A 10,371-nucleotide genomic window follows, 5' to 3' on the forward strand; every position below is an offset into this window, starting at 1 on the left:
ACTGTGTGTGTGTACTGTGCGTGCGTGTGTACTGTGTGTGTGTACTGTGCGTGTGTGTGTATTGTGTGTGTGTGTACCGTGTGTGTGTACACTGTGTGTGTGTGTGTGTACCGTGTGTGTGTGTAACGTGTGTGGCGGTAGTCTAGCGGTTAGTGCGCTGCTCTACAAACATGACGACCCGAGTTTGATTCCCGCTCACAGCCAACACCCAGTGACGATTCTTTAGGATATGTTCTTCAAACGAACAGTTGTTTGGGTTGCGTTGTGTTCATTAAAGTTACTTGCAATTCAAATACAGGTGTGTTGTTGGTGGTTGTGATGCCAGACGATAACATTGTGAGGAGCAATGCCTGAAACCTTACCCTTGGGGTTCCTCTAGAAATGGCAAAAAGTCACTGAGAGTGGCCACGTGGAGGAGAGGCTGCTACTCTGTACAGAGCTGGACCGGTACCGCCTGGATCTCTGTGGCATTCAGGAGATCCAGTGGACCGGCTCTGACTCCAATCATCATGAGGGGTGCAGAGTCCTCCACTCGGGGCAGGAGACTGCCAAACAACAAGGAGTGGCTCTTATTCTGAAAAAAAGAATGAAGGCGGCGTGGGAAGGTGGCGGCGAGGTGTGGGAAGCTGTAAGCCCCAGGCTACTTTGGGCTCGCCTCCCCATCAACAGGAGGCAGAAAATGGTGGTGGTGGTGGCTGCTTACGCCCCCACCGAAGACGAACATCAGTGGAGGGATGCAGGCAAGCCCGTGGATTCAGATTCCTTCTATAACCTGTCACAGGTGTTAGCTAAAAGTGGCCCCTTGGGATAGAGTCATCATGTTGGGTGACTTCAATGCCCGAGTTGGTGATGATGCTGGCACCTGGTCTGGAGCGATTGGAAGGCATGGGCCAGATCAACTCAATAACAACGGTAGGAGGCTGTTAGACTTCTGTGCAGCCTGTGAGCTTGTCATTGCCAACACGCTGTTCTGGCATCTGTGCATCCGGACAACATCATGGATTCACGCCGGGTCCAAGCAAGAACATCCGCTGGACTATATAGCAGTGGACCAGCGAATGCAGGCCCATGTCCTTGACACCAGAACCTACAGTGCTGCTGACCTCACTGACCGTTAGCTTTTCATATGTAAGATCTGTGGGCTGGGTAAATCTGTGAGCAGGAGCGAGAGATAATTAAGCTCCCAAGCATTCACTACGTTATAAACAACATATTTTCACTCATAAGTCGCTTGCCTAATTGCCTCAGCACCTCGGTGTTTCGTATCGAATCTCATCTCAAACAATCGAAGGCCGCCCCCTAGTGGCAGCTGCCCCTGTGTGGCACAAGGTGGCCCTCCACCGGCCTGCACGTAGCATGAGTCTGTCGGTAGAGGGCGATCATTGACGCGTCATCTACATTGTGGAGTTTCCGGATAATGTCTGGAATTAACCACAATTTTGACCGTGACACCAACATGCAATGTGCGTTGTGAGTGACACAATACTCTGTTTGACATCCGCCGTGAAGCAGAACAGCGCATATTGTGGTGAATGTTACTGGGGTAGCCATGTGTGCCTGTCGGATTTGAACTTTGAACCTCTGCAACAAATAGAGAAGACGCTACCATATTCCTGGTTCTTTCGGTAAAGTCACGTAGATAGAAAACAAAATAAAAGATTTAAAAAATTAAAAAAAATTAATACAAATAACAAATAAAAATAAATTTTAAAAAATAAGTTGATGATAAGATGCCATGGGTCGACTGACTCAGATGACTGGCCAATGCACCGCCTTTGCCCCCCACTACACACACAGTGTGTGTACGTACACACACTGTACACAGAATAATGTCCACGTTGTTGCTGAGTTCACGCACCCAAGGGAGGGGGCAATGAAAAATGAAGCTAAATCAACTTAAACTCCATCCCCGCTCTGTGACGTCACCACTCAGCATGACCTCATCGGCATGAAGTGCCAGCGGGAGGTGTGCCTCGCTAGTGACGTCATGTCACCAAGGTATTCACACTCCCCCAACCTGCTTCCGCGTGACGTCGCGAGTAACAGGAGGCTGCCGATCCGCGCTTGCACTGAAATCCGAGGTGAGAAATTCTCATGCTGGTGGTAGTGGTGGTTGTTGTTTACCAAGGTTGAGCCTCTCTCTCGTAGGGATGTCAGTTGAGTAGCAGTGAGCATGGGAATCGATGTCCAGGTTGGAACTGTTGTATATATAGGTGTTATGAAAATTGATGAAAATAATGAAAATTAAATGAAATTTGAAATTTGCATAATTTATCCGAAATTATGTTAATTTGTGTAATTATGCACATAAATTATGCTGATTCGAGAGATGGTCTTATTAATTTATGCGAGTGGGCGTGGTTATGATAATGCAGGTCATGATAATTAGGTCGAGCCTCGGTGACGAGGATTGTGTTATGAATTTGAACAACGCGATTAATCGTATGCAGTTCTGTAGGTGTTGTGAGCACGAATGAGAGAGAGTCGATTCGACTCTGCTCTTTAATTCCGTATAAGGATACGATTACTCTCGATTGAACATTATGAATTATGTGTGTTATGGATTATGTGTGGTGATAGTGTGCTTATGATAGGTCCCCAGGATTCAGATCTCATACGCAGAACAATATTCAGAATTTCAGGAAGAATCACACACAAACCTTCTGCTTTAATCAATTTTATTTTCTAGCTAACTTTAGTTTTGGATAATATGAAAACTCAATCTCGGGATTTTGGAATTTCAACACAGCGTTAACATGATACCATCACGATTGCGTTGTTTCACCTCGATAGCGGCACCTGTGGTTAATTCCCGACGCGTAACGCAATCAATCGGTTGTTGAGAGAGAGAGAGATTAAACATGCATAACTATTCTATCAAACCTTAACTCTATTATATGCGAATTCGTATACTTGAATTATTACACAAGACGGCACTCGGTCTTTGATTCGTATCCAATCCTTAACACATTCTGATATGCGAAATTATTATGCTTGAAATCGTCAGCACAGTACCACGGCGATGTTCGTTCATTGATTCATCAATGATTATGCAATTAAAGCGTTCGACTGAAATAATTCTGATTGCCTCATCAACGTAACTCAATGGGTAGCGATGTTTTTCGTTATCAGCTAATAGTTGACGCAGTTATCATGAGTCTTGTATGCTTAATGGGAGCGTTGTTGATTTCTTGCGTTGAGCAAACGCCTAGGTTGATTTCCTCGTCAAAAAAATGTTTGTTTGTTGTGTAGCGGTGGGGGAGTGAGGAGGGGGGAGAGTGTGGGGGGCATACGAACGACTGCTAGTTTCTGTCCACCGCTGGCTGGATGAGTCAGCACGACGCTCGCCGTCGTCGCGCCGATGGGTGTTGAGTGCGGGGCCGCTGCCCTCTCAGCGCTGGTGACGCGAAGTTGCGCGCTGTGGCACGCTGGTGGCACGCTGTTCGCGCACTGGTGCTGATGCTGGTGCTGATGGCACGCTGGTGGCGCGCGCTCCCTCTCCTTGAAGATGCGCGAACGCGCCCGTGCTGGTTCGCTGATAGCAGTTTCTCTCCACTGCTGGATGAGCTGCTGCACGCTCTTGCTTGGCGTTGCTGGCCGCGCTCTTTCTCCTTGAAGATGCGCGAACGCGCCCGTGCTGATTCGCTGACAGCAGTTTCCTCCACTGCTGGATGAGCTGCGCCGGTGCGCGCTCTTTCCGCTGCTGTAGTATCTGACGCTGCGCTCGCGGGCGACAGGTCAAGTTTTCTTCTGCTGAGTGAGCCGAGTCGCACGTGCTCTCTTTGTTGAGGGTGTTGGCGGCTCTCTGACAGCAGGTTTCCTCCACTGCTGTATGACTCAAGTCGCACGCAGTTGGTCGCTGGTTTGCTGAAGTTGTTGGCGGCTGTCCAAGCTTTTCCGCTGCTGGTTGAGCCACGTTGCACGCTCTTTCCCTGTGGAGATGCTCGAGCGCTTTCAGCGCTGATTCGCTGATAGCAGTTTTTCTCCACTGCTGTATGACTCAATTTCGTTGATACATGGCGACTCATGCGATCCTCGCTACTCAGCAAGGCTCGGAGCCAGCCGCTCCATGCGACTGCTCGTCCTGTGGACGTCTTGACTCGCTGATCTGTCTTGACTCTTGACTGTTGACTGACTTTTGAAAATGCGGCTGACCGTTATATTCAAAGACAATTCTCTCCGCGCTGTGGAAAAGGTGGGGGGGGGCGTGGTCTGTTTGTGTGTGAGTTCGTGTGTGTACAGATGGCTCCTGCGATAACGATCTGTGTGCCCTGGCGTGAAATTCCTCTCTCGCGCTCTGCAGGAGAGACAAAGGTGGTCAGGAGCACCTATCTATTTATACTTTCGACTTTATACTTCTCAAATACCATTTCGTCCCATGTTCGCCAAGACTCGTGTTTGTAACTACGTCCTCCCGACACCCCTCTCGGGTTACCGAGGTTCGCATTGTTATGATGGAATTATTAAAAAGAAAAATAATTTTCAGTTTAAGAGGTTTGTTTCTTGATTGTTGGAATCCATATCCCTTGGTTCTGTAAAGTTCTATAATGGAATATCGTTTAAGGTTAGCACGTTATTATTAATGTTATATTGCAATTTCTTTAAAACTTTGTTTGCCTGGTTGCCGTGTGTGGGGTGGGGTGTGTCTCCTCATCAAACCCGGCTGGCTTTTCCAGATGGCCCCTTGTGATAAGGTGTAATTCTTGCTTCTCCGCACTGCGAGAGAGATAAAGGTGGTCGGGGTTGCTTGGGATATTGTTTAAACTATGATCTAATATAGGTTTAATACAATGTATATTCATCATAAAAGGTTTTTGGGTTAGATCGCGTTATTTATAAATGTGTCGTAACCCTCCACCACCCGACACGGCCAATCAGCAAAAAAGTGTCACGTTGACAAAAGACAAATAGTTCACTACTTTAGCCCACCGGTGTGTTGAAGAGTGAATCCACAACATTTAGAGTTTGAGTACGACGTTTCGCTGGTAATTACATCCAGCATCATCGGGAAATTCGCCAGAATGGTAAAGCCCTCGCTTGCTCCCGGTCTTAAATAGAGGAGCAGCAGGCTGACGTCATCATTTAACTCATTTCAAGTGCAGTGATTTGAGGCAGAGAGGGGGTATTGTAATTATATAATCGATTGGTAATCAGTCAATGGTTATGATTAGTAATGAGTTGTAGATTAGTAATTAGTTGTAATGTGTGTTATTGTGATTATATGCTACGTTAGTAATCCGTTAATTAGTACGTGTTTTCCCAATAAGGAATTGTAATATGTATTATTTAATAATACGCTTCCAAGCCGCACTAAGCCTGTAGCTGTCAGAGCGATTAAAGTTATTTCTATTCCTCTCAATTTCAATGGATTTTCTAATTAGTCTTTGCCAGTAATAATTAGTTTTACACAACACTTCAACGTTATCAAAATCAATTGAGTGTCCTTGTTGACAAGCATGTTCTGCCACTGCCGACAGTTGTGTTTGAGATAATTTAATATTTCTTTGATGTTCTTTTAGTCTTATGCTGATGTTACGTCCCGTCTGTCTAATACAGCATCTGCCACATAAACAATTAATCCGATATACACCTTCTGTTGATAATTTAGGTAATGCGTCTTTAGTGCAAGATACTAGTTTATTTATTTTGTGTACTGTACCAAATCTTACTGTAATGTTTTGCTTTTGCAAAACACGGGCTAATTTGTGAGTTACTCCTGAGATATATGGAATTTTTATTGTTTTTACAATCTGATCGCTTTCAGCAGTATTGCTTTGCGATCGTGATTTGGCATTCAGTGCACTGTTAATTTGAGCATTATTGTAGCCATTCTGTCGTAGTGCGTCTTTAACGTGTTTGATCTCTCTCACTAGACTTTCACCATCTGACACTGTTTTAGCCCGATGTATGAGCATCTTGATAAGAGAGGATTTCTGAGCTGGATAATGCGAATCTGCATTCAGATAGGCATCAGTGTGCGTTTGCTTTCTGTAAACGCTGTGTTATTTTACCGTTTAGGCCATGTCCAAGCAAAATATCTAGGAACGGGAGTGTGTTATTCACCTCTATTTCCATGGTGAACTGGATGGCCGGGTTTTGTGCACTGAGATGATTTATAAAATCATTAAGTGTATCTTTACCATGTGGCCAGACAACCAAAGTGTCATCCACATATCTAAACCAAAAAGATGGTTTTAATGTGCTCGAGGCAAGTGCTCTTATTTCAAAGTTTTCCACGTACAAATTTGCTATAGCAGGGGATAAAGGAGAGCCCATTGCTGCTCCTTCCTTTTGTTTAAAGAAATCCCCTCTACATAAGAAGTGTTATTTAAACAATGGTCAGCAAGTTTCGGAATATATTTTGGTAAACCGGTATTCTTTACTAGTGTATCAAGTAATTTAAGCGATTCATCCACTGGAACCTTAGTGAATAGAGAAATCACATCAAAACTTACCAAAATATCATCAGGAGTAAGTTTAATATCTTTAATCACATTCACAAGATGTTCTGAATTTTTTATGAATGAAGATGTCCTACCGATGTAGGGCTGTATTTGTTTGGTTATATATTTTGCTAATTGATATGTGGCAGAGCCAATTGTACTGACTATGGGTCGTAATGGGATGCCGATTTTATGAATCTTTGGTAGCCCATAGAGTCTAGGTGGTTTTGAGGCCTTTGGCTTAATTTGGTATTGCTCATTTTTAGGGATTAATGAATTTGCAATTATTGCAGTGGTCTTACGTTCTAAACTATTAGTTGGATCTCGTTTAATTTTAATGTAGGTACTTTCCTCTCGTAAATTTCTAATTTTATTATCATAATCGGCTCGTGACATCACTACAGTAGTGCGGCCTTTATCAGCTGCTAGGATTTGGATATCCTTGTTTACACGCAGCTCTCTTAAGGCTTTTGCCTCGTTAGAGCTAATATTTACTTTTGGAACTTTGCTATTCTCAATTATTTTAGCAACCTCATGTCTAGTCATCTCTGCCTCATTATGTGGAAGGAGTCGAACTGCTGATTCTACCTCAGCAATTATCTCATCCACTGGAATTGTGCGTGGGGTAACGGCAAAGTTAAGGCCTTTAGAAAGGATAGAGACCATGTCACCGGTTAATAGTGTTAGTCAAGTTCAGTACGGTTTTGTTTTTAAATGTTTTTTTTGGTTTTCAGTAGGGATTTGTTTATTATGTAGTCTAGAAAATTTATGAATTTGGTTAGTTTTTGTTAGTTTAAACACATTATCAGCCGATTGTTGTGTTATGTTATCGATTATATTCCAATAATGCATAGATACACTATTGCTTATATCTAAGTGTAACTGCTTTAGCGATTCCGAAATGTAAGATAATTCACTCCTATTGTGCTGTATTCTCTCTATTAATAATAATTCGATAGCTTTGTGTAGTATTTGGTTAGCTTTAGAAGACTTTATGTGATGTGTTATTTTAACTGCGTTTGGTATTACCTTTGAATCTCTGCACCTTTTGAGGAACGCCAGTGAAGATATCAATTTCATCCGCTTAATGCGGAGCTTCTCCAATTTTCTGGTTTTAAGAAAAGTATCCTCCCCATAGAGGTTAGTCAGTTTAACACGTAGGCTTTCGCGACCAATATTATTCATAATAAAGGTTTTTGGGTTAGATCGCGTTTATTTATAATTCAGAACATCTTGTGAATGTGATTAGAGATATTAAACTTACTCCTGATGATATTCTGGTAAGTTTTGATGTGATTTCTCAATTCACTAAGGTTCCAGTGTACGAATCGCTTAAATTACTGGATACACTAGTAAAGAATACCGGTTTACCAAAAGATATTCCGAAACTTGCTGGCCATTGTTTAAATAACACTTATTTCTTATGGAGAGGGGATTTCTTTTAAACAAAAGGAAGGAGCAGCAATCGGTTCTCCTTTATCCCCTGCTATAGCAAAATTGTACATGGAAAACTTTGAAATAAGAGCACTTGCCTCGAGCACATTAAAACCATCCTTTTGGTTTAGATATGTGGATGACACTTTGGTTGTCTGGCCACATGGTAAAGATACACTTAATGATTTTCTAAATCATCTCAATGCACAAAACCCGGCCATCCAGTTCACCATGGAAATGGAGGTGAATAATACACTCCCATTCATAGATATTTTGCTTGGACATGGCCTAAACGGTAAAATAACACACAGCGTTTACAGAAAGCAAACGCACACTGATGCCTATCTGAATGCAGATTCGCATCATCCAGCTCAGAAATCCTCTCTTATCAAGACGCTCATACATCGGGCTAAAACAGTGTCAGATGGTGAGAGTCTAGTGAGAAAGATTAAACACGTTAAAGACGCACTACGACAGAATGGCTACAATAATGCTCAAATTAACAGAGCATTGAATGCCAAATCACGATCGCAAAGCAATACTGCTGAAAGTGACCAGATTGTTAAAACAATAAAAATTCCATATATCTCAGGAGTAACTGACAAATTAGCCCGTGTTTTGCAAAAGCAAAACATTACAGTAATATTTGGTACAGTACACAAAATTCAAAAACTAGTATCTTGCACTAAAGACGCATTACCTAAATTATCAACAGAACGTTTATATCGGATTAATTGTTTATGTGGCACCTGCTACATTGGACAGACGGGACATAACATCAGCATAAGACTAAAAGAACATCAGAGAAATATTAAATTATGTCAAACACAACTGTCGGCAGTGGCAGAACATGCTTGTCAACAAGGACACTCAATTGATTTTGACAATGTTGCAGTGGTGTGTAAAACCAATTATTACTGGCAAAGACTAATTAGAGAATCCATTGAAATTGAGAGGAACAAGAATAACTTTAATCACTCTGACAGCTACAGGCTTAGTCCGGCCTGGAAGCGTATTATTAAATAATACACATTACATTTTGATTTAAAGAATTACTAATCTACAACTCATTACTAATCATAACCAATGACTGATTACTAATCGATTATATAATTACAATACCCCCCCTCCGCCTCTATTCACTGCACCTGATATGAGTTAAGTTATGACGTCACCCTGCTGCTCTATATAAAACCGGGAGCAAGCGAGGGCTTTACCATTCTGGCGAATTGCCCGATGATGCTGGATGTATTTACCAGCGAAACGTCGTACTCAAACTGTAAATATGGATTCACTCTTCAACACACCGGTGTCTAAAGTAGTGAACTATTTGTCTTTTTGTCAACGTGACACTTTTTTTAGCTGATTGGCCGTGTCGGGTAGTGGAGGGTTACGACACATTTATAAATAAACGTGATCTAACCCAAAAACCTTTATTATGGATCTTAATTTAAATAAATTATGTTAATGAGCCCGGCCCATACGTGGAGGGATGGGGCGTGGGTGCTGAAACCCGTCGCAATAAACTCGCGACGGCCTTCACGAATACATTATGTTAATGAGCCGCCAGTCACCGGGCGTAGCTTTACCCAAATAAGGATTGTACTTGAACAGATAACGGAAGTTGACCCAGGCAGAGGTGACGTCACGCTCAAGGGCGCGGTAGACGGTGGGGTGAATACCTTGGTGACATGACGTCACTAGCGAGGGACACCTCCCCCTGGCGTTTCACGCCGATGAGGTGATGCTGAGTAGTGACTGCACAGAGCGGGGTTGGAGTTGAAGTTGATTTAGATTCATTTTCCATTGCTCCCTCCCTTGAACTCAGCAACAACAACGTGGACATTGCATCCCACTGGGATTTTTAGCACAGCGTTGGTGTACGGTGCTTTTTTCAGGAACATTTTGCTGTTTTTTTCATGGATTTTCTGTTTGCAGAGTCACACAAAGTAGTCACTTTAAGATGAGTTTCTTGTTTGTGTTTGTTGTGGTTGCACTTGATTCAAGAGCCGAATGGCTCACAGGGGTATACCAAAATATATTAACTGAAATTATTGTGTACACTCTGTGTGTGTACACTGTGTGTGCACACTGTGTGTGTACACATACATACTGTGTGTGTGTACAGTGTGTGTGTACACTGTGTGTGTGCACTGTGTGTGTGTACACTGTGTGTGCACTGTGTGTGTGTGTACACTGTGTGTGTGCACTGTGTGTGTGTGTACACTGTGTGTGTGCACTGTGTGGGCACTGTGTGTGTGTGTACAGTGTGTGTGTGTGTACACTGTGTGTGTGTACACTGTGGGGGGCACAGTCATCTCAGTCGACCAATGGGCATCTTTTCATCAATTTATTTTCCAATTTTCTTGTTTTTGTTATTTTCTATCTACGTGACTTTACCGAAAGAAGCAAGACTATAAATGTTAACGAGCTGCACCACGCTGTGTGGGAGCTGCCTGGCCTGTCGCTCCGCACAAAGCTGCGTGGAGCCTCT

Source organism: Petromyzon marinus, unplaced genomic scaffold, assembly GCF_048934315.1.
Source record: "Petromyzon marinus isolate PM22_M1 ecotype Great Lakes invasive population unplaced genomic scaffold, UKy_Petmar_22M1.pri1.0 PM_G_Scaffold_33, whole genome shotgun sequence".
Lineage (NCBI taxonomy): Eukaryota > Metazoa > Chordata > Hyperoartia > Petromyzontiformes > Petromyzontidae > Petromyzon > Petromyzon marinus.